General features: G+C 36.9%; 1 pseudogene; it reads right to left on the minus strand.

The window, feature by feature from the left end:
- Positions 1 to 5,856: 5,856 nt before the first annotated feature.
- The window catches only part of LOC122278590, a 30,858-nt pseudogene continuing 19,772 nt past the window's right edge, over positions 5,857 to 16,942 (minus strand).

The raw sequence follows: 16,942 nt of genomic DNA on the forward strand, positions 1-16,942 counted from the left end.
CAGATGAAAATTCCAAAACCAGGCTCTTATAAAAAGCCATTGATGGGAAAGATACAATACTGAAAATACAAGAAAACCATGACGAACAATCTAATGTCGAAAGTTGGGAATATATGCACAATCTAACTTTAATCTTTTATTGTCCATAGTCTCTAATTCTAGGGCTTCTTCCTTTTATAGTACCTACATCTCAAGAGAAACTCGTATTTTATATTCATTAGCATATTTCACTAGCATCCTTCAAGGACTCTGTAAACATAATTCCACATAGCTCTAGCATGATAATAGACTCAATATATAAATCTATAAATTCATACTTGCCTGTAATTTTAGCACCATGAATAGCTTCTTTGAAATGAAATCTAATTCTTCAATGATAAATTTAACCCGGCACATCAACTCTGTAAGAACACATTTATATACATCCTCACTGCTGGGGGTCTACCAGCCATGATAAGACAAGACTGTATGAGCCAACTACCAAGTATGTTTACACCACCTTGCCTTGAGGGACTTTCCAAAGAAGGGGAGACAGCTAGATTGGGAAGCCATACAGTGGGAAATACTGACAATTATAGGGGAAAAAGCTTAAGTAGAAATTCAACATGCAGTAGGGGGCTAAAGGAAAATCAAGACCCTATCACAGTACTTGGCACCCCTTCCCAACAGAGCTCTAAGGCTCGAGGCATGCCCAAGAGGGACTTAAGTATCCTGAATGAACGTGACATGAATAATAATATGAGTGCTAATGAACAAAGGAGGGGTTGAACATGGAAAAGAAGGGCCCGTATTGAATGTTACAAACCCCCTAACCTAGATGAGGTAGTGCAGGCTCCTGATAGATAGGTTAATACATCTACTAAACCAACTAAAAGACCTGGAGGGCACAACATGTCGACGAGGAAGAAACTGAAAGCTACCATGATGTTGGTAGATGAAAACATGAATGAAGAGGCAGAGGCTGGGGACTAGCCCTGCCCAATAAAATGATGTGCATTAGTTGGAACTGTCATGGGCTTGGGAACCCACAGGGAGTTCGAGCACTTTGTGACCTGGTCAGGAAGGAAGTTCCCATGGTTTTGTTCTTACAAGAAACAAAACTACATGTTACTAAAATGGAGTATGTGAAAAGAAAAATAGGGTATGAATGTTGTTTTGCAGTAAGTAGTGAAGGGAGGAGTGAGGGGTTGGCAATTTTGTGGCAAAAGGAAACTAAACTTAGTATACAAAGTTTCTCAAAGAACCATATAGATGCTAGGATCTATAATGAAGAAACTGATGGACAGTGGCATTTTACTAGTGTATATGGCCATCTTGAAACTGAACAGAGGTAGGAAACGTGGAATATGATAAAAAACTTGAGGGGAGTAGACTCTGATCCTTGGTTGGTATGTGAGGATTTTAATGAGGTGCTATGTTGGGAGGAGAAGAGGGGTGGCAAAGATAGACCTGAACGACAAATGAAAGCCTTCAGACAACTTATAGATGACTGCTCCTTTATTGACTTGGGATATGAGGGATCTCAATTCACTTAGTGCAATAGAAGGGAAGCCCAACACACTGTCAGTGAAAGGCTTGATAGATATTTAGCAAATCAAAAGTGGCTTGAGTGGTTCCAAAATTATATAGTGGTACATGGGATGGCTGCCTACTTTGACCACCTCCCAATTATCTTATACTCAAGCAAAGAAAAGAGAAGTACAAGGGGCAAACTATTTAGGTTCGAGGCCATGTAGGCTAAGGATGAGGACTGTGAAAGAATTGTAGCTGACTCATGGAAGGGTAGAACAGATGGTAACCCCATGAACAATTTCAAGACACTAATTGAGGCCTACTCTCAAAGCTTAACATTCTAGAACAAGATCAAGTTTGGAAATGTGTAGAAGAAGATACAACAAGCCAGAGGTCACTTACAGCAGGTCCAGGATAGGGACCCCTACCATACCCAAATGGAAATGCACTAAGAGGCACGAAACCAGCTACAAGTCTGGTTGGAAAGGGAGGAGATTTTATGGCACCAGAGAGCTAAATCACTATGGTTGCAAGGGGGAGATCAGAATACCAAGTATTTTCACCAAAAGGCTTCCTTGAGAAGATCTAAAAAGTGGATGAAGGGTCTAAAGGATGAATCAGGTGAATGGCAAATTGGACAAGGGAGGGATGCAGTGATCATGAACTATTTTCAGAATCTATTTTCAGCAACTTCTCAGAGTCCTAACTTAGAATTCTTATCTGGCACGGAGGGTAGAGTGACTGAGGAGATGAATAAGGAACTATTGAAAGACTTCAAGAGAGAAGAAGTAAAGGCTGCTCTGGACCAAATGCACCCTACCAAGGCACCTGGACCTAATGGCTTCTCCCTTATATTCTATCAGAAATATTGGCATTTAGTTGGGAAGATCGTGACTGATGTTGTGATGTAGGCCCTACAAAGTGGTACCCTCCTATCTACCATCAACCATACTTTCATCACTCTAATCCCAAAGAAGGAGAGGCCTGAAAAGATAACTGAGTTTAAGCCAATTAGTCTATGTAACGTGGTCTACAAACTTATTTCAAAGGTCTTGGCTAATAGGCTCAAACTAATCCTGAATCAAGTTATATCAAGCTCCCAAAGTGCCTTTGTCCCTGGAAGATTAATTAGTAATAATGTGCTAGTGGCATATGAGATGATCCATTTTTTGAGAAACAGAAGGCAAGGAAAGGAAGGCTACATGTCTATCAAACTAGATATTAGCAAGGCCTATGATAGGCTTGAATGGGGGTACATAGAGGCAGTGATTAATAGAATGGGGTTTCACCCTTGATGGACTCAGCTGGTCATGATGTGTGTCAAGACAGTATCTTTCTCAAGGTTAATAAATGGAGAACCAAAGGGCCCTATCCATCCCTCTCGAGGTATCAGGCAAGGAGACCCCCTGTCTCCTTACCTATTCCTTACAGGCACTGAAGGCCTAATAAACCTCTTGAAACAAGCAAAAATGTCCAGGAGTATAGCTGGGATCAGGATATGTAGAGGGGTACCAAGGATTTCACATCTATTATTTGCAGATGACATTATACTTTTCTGTAAAGCTACTAGGCCCGAGAACAACCACATACAGCAACTACTTGGGCAATATGAAGAGGCTTCAGGGCAAAAAGTAAACAAAGATAAAACCTCCATGATCTTTAGCAGGAATGTAGACTCTAACCAACAACATGACTGAATGAACTTGTGGGGGGGGTCCAACACTTTTAGCAATATGATAAATACCTGGGACTACCTCCTCTAGTAGGTAGATAAAAAACAAGAGCCTTTTCAGACATCAAGCACAAAGTATGGACCAAGCTACAGAACTGGAAAGAGAAGTTGTTATCTCAGGGGGGTAAGGAAATACTGATAAAGGCAGTGGCACTCTCCATCCCAACCTATACTATGAGCTGCTTTAAACTACCAGGTAGCTTGTGTCATGAGTTAGAACAAATGATGGCACGTTTTTGGTGGGGACAGAAACAGAAAAATACAAAATCCATTGGGTAAGCTGGACCAAGCTATGTGATCAAAAGCAGGCTGGAGGACTAGGTTTCAAAGACCTGAGGACCTTTAATGATGCCCTTCTTGCCAAGCAAGGGTGGAGAATCGTGCAAGAACCAACTACCTTGATCCATAAAGTCTTCAAAGCAAGGTATTTCCCAAGTGAGGCCTTTCTTGAGGCCAAACTAGGTTTCAACCCTAGCTTTGCATGGAAGGGGATTTGGGAAGCAAAAAAATTCTTGGCTCTGGGCTATAAGTGGAGAGTGGGATCAGGACAGACAATCAAAGTATGGGAAGATAATTGGATACCTGGGCATCCTCCTCTGGGTAGAAATCAATTAACTGCAGCAGCCTATGACCAGGAAGCAACAATCGATAGCCTAGTGGACCTTTAAACTAAATTGTGGGATGTGGAAAAGATAAGGACCCTACTACCTACACGAGCAGCAGATGAAGACCTTAAAATAGTTCTAAGTAGCAGCACACCTGAGGAGAAGATAATCCGGGACCTTGAATCTCATGGTAAGTTCACAGTAAAGGGTGCATATCAGGTTTTCAAAGAGGCAAAGCAGAATGAGATGGATAGTGAGGGCTCAAGAAGAATGGGGAGGCAAAAGTTGTGGAAAGACCTATGGAGTCTGAAGATCCCAGCCAAAATCAAGATTTTTGCATGGAAGGCCTGTAAAGAAAGCCTGCCAACAAAGTATAACCTGATGCTAAGAAAGGTATTGAATGAAGACTTGTGTAGGTTTTGCAACACTGAAACTGAGGATGTAGCTCATGCTCTATGTTTCTGCCCCTCAGTAAGAGAGGCTTGGGAGAAATAGTTGCCTGTTATCTTCAACTTTGACCTACCAAAGGTGTATGGGGACATAGCTGGGTTCATCAGTTGTTTACAACAGAAAGATCAGTTAGAGTTGTTCTTCCTAGTCTCTTAGAGCTACTGGTATAGATGAAATCTTTCAACTTTTGAAGACAAAGTCATTCATATTGAGCAAGCCATTGCCCATGCCCTAGCTGTCCAGCATATCTATAAAGCAACCAATGGCCAACCTTTGAAGGCTGTGAGACACCACTGCCGTTGGGAATTCCCCCCACCAAGAGTCTTCAAATTGAATGTGGATGTGGCCACCTTCCTGAACCAACACAGTGTCAGCATTGGGGCCATCTTGAGAGACAGTAAAGGAGAAGTGCTTATGGTAGCAAGCAAGAAGGAACATGAAGTCAGGGATGCAACAAGTATTGAGATGCTTGCAATTTTCAGAGGGCTACAACTGACTGCTCACCTGGGAATTCAACACCTCATCATAGAAAGTGATGCACTGACCTTAGTTCAGGAGTTGCAGAAACCAGAACCTCAATGGCCTTGGTTGGGAATGTGATCAAGGACACAAAAGAGCTTATGAGTCACTTCCATATGTGTGAAGTTAGATATACTATGAGATCATGTAATGAAGCAGCATACAAGCTTGCAAGGCATGCATGGCATGTAAATAATATTAGCCTATGGTGGGGATCTTTCCCTGATGTAATTGCTCCAGTCCTATGGACGGAGAGACAATTGTAATGCTGATATTCTACTAAATGAAAAGTCTTATTCCATCGAAAAAAAAAAAAAATTGCATCTTCTATGGCACATAGCAATTTTGCCTCAATAAGATGCTGCTTTGAACTTTGATCTTTAGCATCAAAAGCTTATGATGAGGCACTTGACTTCCTTTTTCTTATTCGAAAGCAAATCTCTAAGCTGGTGATTTTATAAAAGAATGGATTCTAGTCCATCCTTCAAATTGCAAAGATTTTTAGCATTTTCACTGAATGCATATAGTGTCTCATTTTCCGTGAGAATGTCATCTAATTTTCAAATGAAATTTGCATACCAAACTCCTTATCTTTCTTCAATGACAAAGAAGATCCTCTTTCCCCCAACCTTAATAATTCCTGCTTGAGGAGAAAGTGATTTTCAGTCATCTCTTGAACTTTAGACTCATGATTTCTCCTCATATTGGTCATCTCGGCAATCAATTCAACTTGTCAGGTTTGCTTTAATTGGGCAGTATCAGAATTTTTTGGGATATTAGCATTTGAATCTTCTTGTTTTCCATTTTCTTCCAAGATCAAAGTTGATGATGAAACATGATTGCTTAAAACTTTGTAGTGGAAATGGTCAGACCTTTTATCGTCACTTCATTCCTCACTAAACTAATATCTAAGGACCCAAGTTCATTAGCATGCAGTGATTTAAAAATGGCATCCAATTCATGCCGTACACTTGAAGTATCTTGAAACTTTTCAAGCTAACTCAAACTTTCATTACTAAAAGGTTGAGCATTTTGATCCTAAAGTCTTTCTTCAAATTTCACCTGAAGACTCTCAATGCAATTCTTAATTACCATATCTTCAATTTCTAATTGAAATTGTTGCTCTTGCTTCCATGCATAAAATAGTATGTTACACAACTGAAGCATACCAGCCGCCTGTTCATAAACATTTTCTATTGTAGCGTGGAGGCTTTCAAAAATTATACGCACATCAGTCAATCTTTTAGACACCTTATCTTGAAGAATACCACTCATTCCCAGCAGTTCAGAACCTAAACCAATCCTTCTAATAGACCTAAATCCACTTGTGCTATCAATCACTTTCTTAAGCAGCTTGAACTGATCTTTAGCATCATTTATACGGCTTACTAAAGATTCTCTCATTCTCTCATTTTCTACAAAAGTGTCTTTGAAGTTATAAGACATCCTGCAATGACACGTGTCTTTTTACCTCATGGCATATCAATGAAGACCCCAAGTAGCATATCCTTTAATTGAGCCACCTCCAATTCCTTAGCAATTTTCTAATCCACTTCTTGTTTAACTGCAGTGACCATACCCCTTGTGACAGAGTCACTCACCATCCTTGAAACAGTCAACCCATCATTAAAATCTTGCAGATATGACTCCAAATTCTCAAGAAGTTCATCACCCAATTTCTCACTTTCTCGAAAATTATCACCAATTAAGTTGCACCGGCCCATCACAACTTTCAGCATCCCTAGTATCCATAACCCTTGAACTCTCCATAATATATAAATAAATATATATAATTATGGAAAGCTCAATCACGGATGATATTCCATACCAGACTTGTAAAACTGCCTATATTTGAAAAACAATAAGAAGATTCTTATTATAAAAACATTTAGAAATAGGTATAAATCATAATTTTTTATTCTACAAAAGTATACAATAAGAAATTATGTTTAAGCTATGATGGGATTGAGTGGTATTCTTCAAGATAAGCCATCTGAAAGATTGACTGGATAGAACCAACCGAAACCAGTCGATAAAGGGAGAGAACATCAAAGAAGTCGATTTTAGTGTGATCCTGGTTGGTTGTTGGTGTTCCTTCAGTGTCACGAGTGGTTGAAACTCAAAAATGGAGGTGCAAGTCATGACCATATGATGAGAGAGAGGGAGAGAGAGAGAGAGAGAGAGAGAGAGAGAGAGAGGGCTTAGTGTTGCGATGAGAGAGAGAAAGATGTGCGGTAGAAGGCGGAGAGAGAGAGAGATGCGCTGCTACGTGAGAGAGCGAATCGAGAGAAGAAGAACAAGAAGAAGAAGAGAAGAGGGGGCTATTAAACCTAAATTGAAACAACGCGGCATTAGTTCATTCTAAATTTTTATATATGTTTTATATATAAATATATATATATATAATCGGCCGATTGGGTAGTTGGAACCAAACCGACCGACAATGGTTGCAGCCTATTTCATACTCTAACAGCCACTTAGCGTCGATCCCGATAGGTTTTAACGGTCCCTAATTCATGGTACTAAAATTACAAGTATGAATTTGTAGATTTAGATATGGAGTCTATTATCATGCTAGAGCTGTGTGGAATTATGTTTATAGAAACCTTAAAGGATGCTAGAGAGATTGTCAATAACTTGAATGTGAAATATGCTAATGAACATAAAATACAAGTTTCTCTTGAGACGGAGGCACTAGAAAAGGAAGAAGCCCCTAGAATTAGAGATTGTGGATAATAAAAGATTAAAGTTAGATTGTACATATATTGCCAACTTTCGACATTAGATTGTTCTTCATGTTTTCTTGTATTTTCAATATTGTATCTTTCTCATCAATGGCTTTTCATAAAAGCCTGGTTTTGGAATTTCCATCTATTACCCCTTTGCCCTTATATAAGGTATTCCTTCACCACAAGTAAAGATATAGTAATAAAATTGGGGTATCATCCTCTTATTTAAAAAAAAAAAATGAATTTGCAGTTAAACTTACTTAGGTGACATATTTTTATAGGTAAGAATTTAATATGATCACATTTTATCAAATCATGCCATACAAACAGTATGGAAGGTGCGTCCACACTAACTAGCAAATATAATTCTTCCCATTTTAACTTTTTGAGTAGTTAGAAAATATAGATTCTAAACACAATATAAGAAAAGCTCACCGTGATTCGCATATTAAAAAGATATCCAAGAACAGCACCAACAGGAATTCCCACAAGATAATAGTAGGGCTTTGTTAACATATGCTACAGTGCTCTACCACCCAACTCCAACAGAAACTCCTATCCACGAAAATCATCTACTTACAACTAATTTGCTAATGTCATTGATAAGTGCGTGAAAGTGCATTCTAAATACCTTATTATTGTATTAAAATGCTAAAATGTAAATAGAAACAATAAGATATAATTTTTATTATTGAATTTAATATTTATTCACACTGAGATATATTTGAGCATAATTTTATAATATTTTAAATCTCAAATATTGCATTATTAGTTGGTGAGAGATAATTTGTAATTGGGCTTTACACGAAACATTTTTTGAAACTTTACTATTTGGTTTTTACATTTGGTTTTATTTTTATGGCATCTGCATGGTGTAAAATGCATGGCAACATATATAGGTGAAAAGAATTGGAGCAACCGTATATCACTTTGGGTTGCACATTAGATGAGTCATAAAAGAGAGATGCAAGCTGGAAGGAGCTATTGGCTATTGGACGTGAGACAAGGAGCAACTTCATTTATTCTTGGATGTGGGACCAAAAGAAATGGAGGATGTGTCAAGAGATATTGCTATCGTTTCTATTGTGATATACTACCTTGATATTTCCTTAATACCAGCTCTATATATTTATCAGTTGTTTCCTTGTATAGTTATTTCCTTGTATAGCAGATTATAGTTTCCATAGATAGATAATACGTAGTTGTACCTTTATTGTATTCATAAATATTTGATTCTTGTATTCAATATTTAAATCAATACAATAGCCATGCATATTCAGGTTGGCTTTCTTACATGGTATTAGAGCCAATGATGATGATGATTTCATCATATGAATTCTTCGTGGTGCAAGTAAACCAATTGATGATGATGATTTCATCATATGTATTCTTCATGAACTTGGCTCAAAATTTGATCCAATGGTCTCTGTGATCAATGCTCGGGATGTTTTTCCTCCATTGGAAAGTGTTATTAGCAAGTTCGAGACTTTGAACTATGAATTTCTGCTACATGAGCTTTGTCCCCTCCTGTAGCAATAGCCCCTGCTTCAGGTTTTAAAGGAAATCATGGTAGTAGGAGTCATGGTCATCATTCCATTTCTCGATCAAAAACCATTAGACATACTGATCGTCCTCAAGAAAACTCAACTGGCAGCAATTCCTAGAACGCTTCCTCTCGAGGTCATGGTCGTGGCCCAACTCGTATCACTTGTTTTCAATGTGGTGGTTTGAATCACAAAGCTAATAGTTGTTGTGCTTTAGATGATGAAGTTGAACAATATAAAGCTTTTGCTGCACTTCATGTGGGTGACACAGTAGATAAAACTTGGTATCCTGACACTGGGGCTAATCAACACATGAATGCTAATGCCATTGATGCTCAAGGTAAACACGCTTATTCGGGTCAAGATTCTATCATGGTTGGAAATGGTGATGGCTTACCAATTTCTGCTATCGATAATTTTCATATTCCTTCTACTGATGTCACTTTGTCCAACGTTCTCATTGTTCCTACCATAAAAAAAAAATAAAAATGATCATTTCAGTTTCTCAATTCACAAAAGACTTTAATTGTTGCTTCTTATATTATCCTTGGGGTTTCGTTGTTAAGGACCTGAAGATTAACTTTATGATGCTTAAAGGATTAGCCTCAGATGGCTTATATCTGATCAATCCCAAGTGATCTCTGCAAAATCTAGCTGCTCTTCTCCATCATAAAGGGTCTTCCACATTGTGGCATGCTAGACTAGGGCACCGATACTCTTGGATACTTGAAATAATGTCTGCAAATTTTCCTTTTCTTAATAAAAATTTTGTATTTTTTGAAAGTCGTGCTTTGGGCAAATCTTCTAAGTTGCCATTTCTCTTGCACTCTACTTATGCTTCCACATTTTTACACACCCTTCACATGGATGTATAGGGTCCTACTCTTGTTGCTTCCTATGATGTTTTTCAGTTTTATCTTGTAATGTGGATGAATACACTTGTTTATTTGGTTCTTTCCCTTGGCTCAAAAATCAGACTTGGCTCAAATTCTTCCCAATTTTATCAACCTCATGCACACTCAATTTAATTCTTGCATTAAAGAAATTCAGAGTGATAGTGGTGGTGAGTTTGTCAATCATGTTCTCAAGGATTGTTTTGCTTCTCATGACATTCTTCATAAGCTATCATGTCCTGGCACACTTGAACAGAATGGCCTCACCGAATGTCGTCATCGACACATTGTCTAGACTGGCTTAACTCTAATGGCACACTCATCTATTCCTTTTAGGCACTAGACAACTGCATTTGAAACTTGAGTTTTTCTCATAAATCAATTGCCAACCTCTATTTTGAAAAACAAGTCTCCATTTGAAATGGTTTATGGTTTTCACCTCCTTACAACTCCTTACATGTGTTTGGTTGCTCTTGTTACTCATGTATAACCCCTTTTGGCAAGACAAGCTTGATTTTAAATCCACAAGATGTGTCTTTCTTGGACATTCTCTTCATCACAAGGGCTATCGTTGCATGAACATGCGCACTAGTCGCATATATGTTTCTTGTCATGTCAAATTTAATGAATTCTTCTTTCCTTTCTCCATGCAAAAAACTATTTCTTCTACTGCTATGCCTCTTTTCAAAGCTCAGCCCTTACCCAAGAGACTTCAAAATATTGTTCAGACCCCACTTGCATCATCTCCTTCAACCAATTGTTCTTCTTTTCTTCCTATTGCTATGTCTGACTGTTGCTAGTGTTCCTCTTAGCTTACCTCCTGATACTTCATCAGTTGAATCTGTGCCCATTGTTTCTCTTCCTCCAACTCAAACTCATCCCATGCTAATTCGTACTCAAGATGGCAATCGGAGACCCAAAGTTTTTTACTCATCTCGGCATCAAATTCCTACCTGTTTTGTTGTTGATCTTGTAAAACATTATGAGCCCAAAACATATTGCCAAGCTCTTCTTGATCCACGTTGGTAGCAAGCAATGCAAGAGGAAATACAAGCTCTACATGTGAACCACACCTGGTCCTTGGTACCTCGAACAACTAATATGAATGTTGCGGGTAGTAAATGGGTTTTCAAAGTTAAAACTCATGTAGATGGATCTATTGATAGGTACAAAGCGCGTCTTGTGGCCCGTGGTTTCACACAGCTTCATGGTTTCGATTATGATGAAACTTAGTCCTGTGGTTAAACAAAGGACTATTTGATTGATTCTTACCATGGCCATCTCTCAGAAATGGACTCTTAAACATCTTGATGTCAGTAATGCATTCTTGCATAGAGACTTACAGGCAAAAGTTTACCTCTCTGAGCCACTTGGTTTTGAAGATCATACTCATCTAGATTATGTTTGTCATCTCCACAAGGCATTGTATGGACTAAAACAGGCTCCCCGAGCTTGGTATACCAAGTTTAGTACCTATCTTCTGCAAATGGACTTTCATAGATGCCCTTATGATCCATCATTGTTGTATCAAAGAAAAGGTGTGGGTATTATTATGTTGCTCATCTATGTAAATGATATCATTGTCACTAGCAGTTCTTTGGTGCTCATTCACAAGCTTATTTCACATTTTTCATCTGCTTTTCATATGAAGGATTTGGGGGACTTGCATTATTTTTTGGGTCTTCAAGTTTCAAGAGATGACTCCTATCTCACTCTTACACAGACCTGTTATCTTTTATCTCTACTATAGAAGTCTGAGCTAGATGGTGCTAAGCCAACTCCTACACCTTTAGTCTCTGGTGTTCAACTCAGAGCCCATGATGGTCCTCCTCTCTCTAATCCAACACTTTATCAACAACTTGTGGGATCTATTCAGTACCTCACGCTCACCAGGCCTGACATAGCATATGCAGTAATTTTTTTTTTTTTTTGTCAATTTGTTTAGTCTCCATGAGAGCCTCATCTAGTTGTTGTCAAGTGAATCTTTCATTACTTGAAAGGCACTCTGTATCTTGGCCTTCACTTTACTCCATCTGAACTTACTTCCTTACGTGGATACTATGTGCTGATTGCACAAGCTCCCGTGATGATCGACTATCCACTGCTGGCTTTGCCATTTACTTGGGTCATAATCTATTCTCTTGGACAACAATGAAACAAGGTGCTATTTCTCAATCAACTACTGAAGCTGAATACTATGCGTTGGCTACCACTACTGCTGAGCCTATGTGGTTCGATAACCTTCTTAATAGCCTTAGCTATTCTTTCTCTCCTTCTACACTCTATTGTGACAATATCAGTAGCATCAATATTGCCAAAAATCCTATGTTTCACCATCGCACTAAGAATATTAAGATTGACGTACACTTTGTCTGTGAACAAATAGCTCGTGGTGTCCTTTCTTTGGCTCATGTTTCTAGGAAAGCTCAAGTTGCAAACATCTTCACTAAGCCCCTATCTACTCCCAAATTTCTGCCAAACCATAGCAAGCTTTACATTAGTCCTGTACCACCTCCAGCTTGAGGGGGAATGTCAAGAGATATTGCTATTATTTCTATCATGATACACTGCCTTGATATTTCCTTAATACTAGCTCTATATATTTATCAGTTGTTTCCATGTATAGTTATTTCCTTGTATAGTAGATTATAGTTTCCATAGATAGATAATACGTAGTTGTACCTTTATTGTATTCATAAATATTTGATTCTTGTAGCTGTACCTTTATTGTATTCATAAATATTTGATTCTTGTAGCTATACCTTTATTGTATTCATAAATATTTGATTCTTGTATTCAGCATTTAAATCAATACAATAGCCATGCATATTCAGGCTGGCTTTCTTATAGCATGTAGTTCCATTGGATGTGAGCTATTGGACTTGAGCGGCATGGGCTTTTTGGGTTTTAGACCGAATTACACAAAAATGGAATGAGAGGACGTGGGCCTGGAGGGAATTGAAGGGACTCGATTACTTCATGCATGAGAGTACATCTCATAAAAAAGGAAAAACAAGTGAAGAGAAAAAGGAGAGCAACGCCGTTGTGGGAGCACGGACTGAAGAATGAAGAGAATTTTCTCCATGCCTGCCGTTTGCTCTACGTTTCTCTTGAGATCTTTGTTTTCCATTATATGTATGGATAGCTAAATTCTCAAGTAGGGTTAGGGATGAATTTACACATTAGATGATATTTTTAATTTATATATTTGATTTTCAATTACTAAAACTCTTTTGCTTTATCATTCTCAATTTATTGTTAATGTTTTATTCTCCGAATAATCATAGAATTTATTTTGTTTATGGATTCAGTCATTCTGTTTCTATTGAATGGATCAATTCTTTGATTATTTTTTGATCAATTATTTATCTATATTGATTTAATTCTTTGCTACAATATCACTCCTTGAGTATATTGTCGTCATTGGATTTTCTCAATAATAATAATAATGTACATATTTTAAAAGCAGTGAATGATTTTTCAAATAGTTACATTTGGTTTAATTTTGGTTTATAAATCTATATCTTATGATTAGAAATTTTAGAAATTGAGTTCCCAATTGAGTTATTCAATGAATTAAGAATAATTAAAATACTAGATTTGTGCAAGGGATTCCCGACTCTCTATTGTTCGTCAAATTTGAGTACTTCTTCCGTTAGTCACTTTAATTCACCTTAATTTGCATTTAAAATTAATCTTTATTCTCCATTAATCATTTAATATTTTTCTTTAGTTTTTTGTTCCTTCTATTATTCTTTTAATTTGTAGAATCGACACCTTAAAGCTGTACTACAACTACCGTGTTATTCTTTTGGCGTAATCATCATCAGAAGTAAATTCTCTCAGAATGCAAAACATATGCATTTTGACAAGTCAAATGAATTATCTATTGGATTGGAGAAAGGTCTTCCAACCCAAATAAATGGAGGAAAATTTTGTTCCACACCTAAAGAAATGTCAAAATTAACAAACTAATGGTACTCTGGTAACACAAATCTAGTCCAAATTGATTGAGATTAGTTTCTAATATCTACTTCATTGCATCCCACTAATTTCTTGATGTTGATGTAGAGTTGAACTGTAAAATGTACATTGCAAATGAGTCCTTAACTCAGTACTGCATATATAAATAATAAAACCTTATAATAATTTAATGATAGCCACAATTTATCCTCATTATATAAGTAAGCTTGGTTCATGGAATGAGGGTTCATAAGAAAAACTTTGAACATGTTAGCTGGGAACATGATATCTGACTTGTGTGACATCATTTTTTGCTTTCTCACTTTATTTGGGAGATGACAGTAATAGATATGCAAAGAAGGGAAGGTGTACAATTGGGAGTCTTTGAGAGTAATATTTGAATCAGATTCTGCTATACTTGTCCACTACTTTTTGAATTCAAAATGTGGGATGACATTGTAATTTCCTTTCAACAGGCTCTATCAATTTCTCTTCAATATTTTTACAGGGAAAGTAACTTTGTGGCTGATTGTCTAGCTAAAGTAGGGGCCGATGGTGTTTCTGTTACATATTTTTTTGGTCTCTCATCTTCCTAAAAAGGCCTTACAGATATAGGTTGAACTACACAAGTTTATTTTGGTTTAGACACTGATTTGATAAGTTGATTTCTTGATATTTCTATTTTTCTGGTTACTTTTGGTTGAATTCATTCCTTTAATCGGTACTTATAGTTTTCTGTATAGTTAGAGAAATTTTAGTTAGTATATGTAGGATATATTTCCATTATTACATTTTAAAGATTGGTTTTGGGATTTTTGTGCCCCCAAGTTTTTGTTTTAGCCACAGTTTTCATCAGCCATAAGTAAATATTATTAATAAAACTAGGGGTACCGTCCTCTTAAACAATATCACGAGAGTGGTTGGGCAATCCTTCAACCATGAGAGATGACGAACCTAAAAATTTCCTATTCTAATACCCCAAGAGTAGGTTGTTATTAGTGTTCATTAAAACGCAAACAAATTAAGGAAAAGTTATTCAATTCTAGAGATCTATTCCAGCGACCAAACCTAAGTGTTATAGTCATTGGAGAAAATAGCACGAGAGATTGAGAGGGGAAGAGTGCTAGAGAGCACAGGTTGAATACTGTTCAATAGTATCGATAAAGCCAGCAAGGGTGACAAGCTTGCAACTGCTTCAACAACCTCCTGACTGCCGGTCAATATGTAAGCAATATGTCCTCTCGCAAAGAGGAAAACTAGAAAAAGGGAAAATTCAATGACAAATGAAGTCAGCACTGTATTCACGATTGATAACTTTGCCGCTTTTGAATCCCCTCTTCCCAATTCATTTGATACCCAAACACTATAAGATTTCAATCAAGTATCAGTACAAGAATGAGGTTAACATTCATAAGCATATTTTATAAATAAGTAGTTCTAATGCTTCACAACGTTGATGAGAAAACCACATTCAAAACACATTTCCAAGTGGAGAAAAAGTACTCTCACCAAAGCTTAATGATCATGAATTTGATGTGAACTTATGTTTCGAGGATAGAGATGATGGTGATACCTTGTTGCAGCTAAGAATCCCAAAGATATCATCATTTCTAATCCATTGATTTTAATGCTTAAAAAAAAAAAGATAAGATATTTCAATGATCAAGGGGCATAAAACAGAAATTCTTGTGTCTGAATGATGTTTCCAATAGTAACATGATGGCAAGGGTATAAAAACATGACAGTAAAAATGTAATACTCCGATCCCAAAGATCCGGAGAGTTAGTTCTTATTACTGAATATCAACTCCAATATCATAATCTATATAATCTGGAAAACTACATAAAATATTAATTCATTTGCTTAACCCAAATATCCATGTTCCTCCACAAAAATACTAATCAAAATCCTCAATAAAATAGAATAACAACCCCACAAAGACTCAAATTTCCCATAACTCAACGTACCAAAATAACCACCAAAGGTAAACAAACCTACAAAATATGTTCCTCTAAAAATACTTGTACCCTTAGCCTTATCCATATATGGTCATCGAACTTTTCCAAAACTTCATACTCGTGTTCTCTAGTTGAACCATCAAAATATCTTTAAAATGTTATGGAGGTGAGGGGCGAGTTATCAATAACTCAGTAAGTAGAAGAAATATACTAGTGTGCAAACATGAACATTTACAGAGTATAGTATGCAAAATAAAATATTTTTTCAGGGTTATCATGTAGAACAAAACATATTTTCAAACGTAATAGAGTGATGGTTTTAAGACTCATAAAATCTAGAGTATTTTGGCACAACATAACCTAAGTATCATCATCACATCAAAATAGAGCATCTCACAAAATAGACACCATATTTAACCCTAGTGGTAGGGTTGTGCTATCTCTAGTAGCCAAACCGGGCAAAGACAGAGGTGAATATTCCTCTTATTATTCTCGAAGCCCCGAGTGTGCACACATGTAAGACTATATAAAAATCACTTTATTTTCAAAGTGGGTGCACTCAGAGACAGAGAAATTGGTACCAACCCAAACAAAGCATAACATATCATAGCAGAGCAGAGACAGAGTCATATACAAAATCAGTATACCATACCAAAAGTTTTTCAGATGCCATGTCAAAAGAAAATAGAGTACCAAAACATATTCAGATCATTCTCACATTCTGAAAATAAAAGTTGGAGCATCTTTCTAAATAAATGCACAATTTTTTAGATTTTTCATATCGCTCTTTTTCACAATTTAGAGATAGCATGACAAAAATATAGGCTTATAACTCATGTCTACACAATGCATGTTAGAAAATATTTTTCCTTTTTCATACCGATTTCATGAGTAATGCAAAGAAATGACCGAAGTTGTTTTTTCCAAATTCTCATTTCATAACAAAACATGCAAAGTTTTTATAAAGTCAACCTCAATCTCAATAATCCATGTAAAATCTAGCATAGGAATCCCGCTTACATGAACTTCTTAGCTTT

This window comes from Carya illinoinensis, chromosome 10 (assembly GCF_018687715.1).
Source record: "Carya illinoinensis cultivar Pawnee chromosome 10, C.illinoinensisPawnee_v1, whole genome shotgun sequence".
Lineage (NCBI taxonomy): Eukaryota > Viridiplantae > Streptophyta > Magnoliopsida > Fagales > Juglandaceae > Carya > Carya illinoinensis.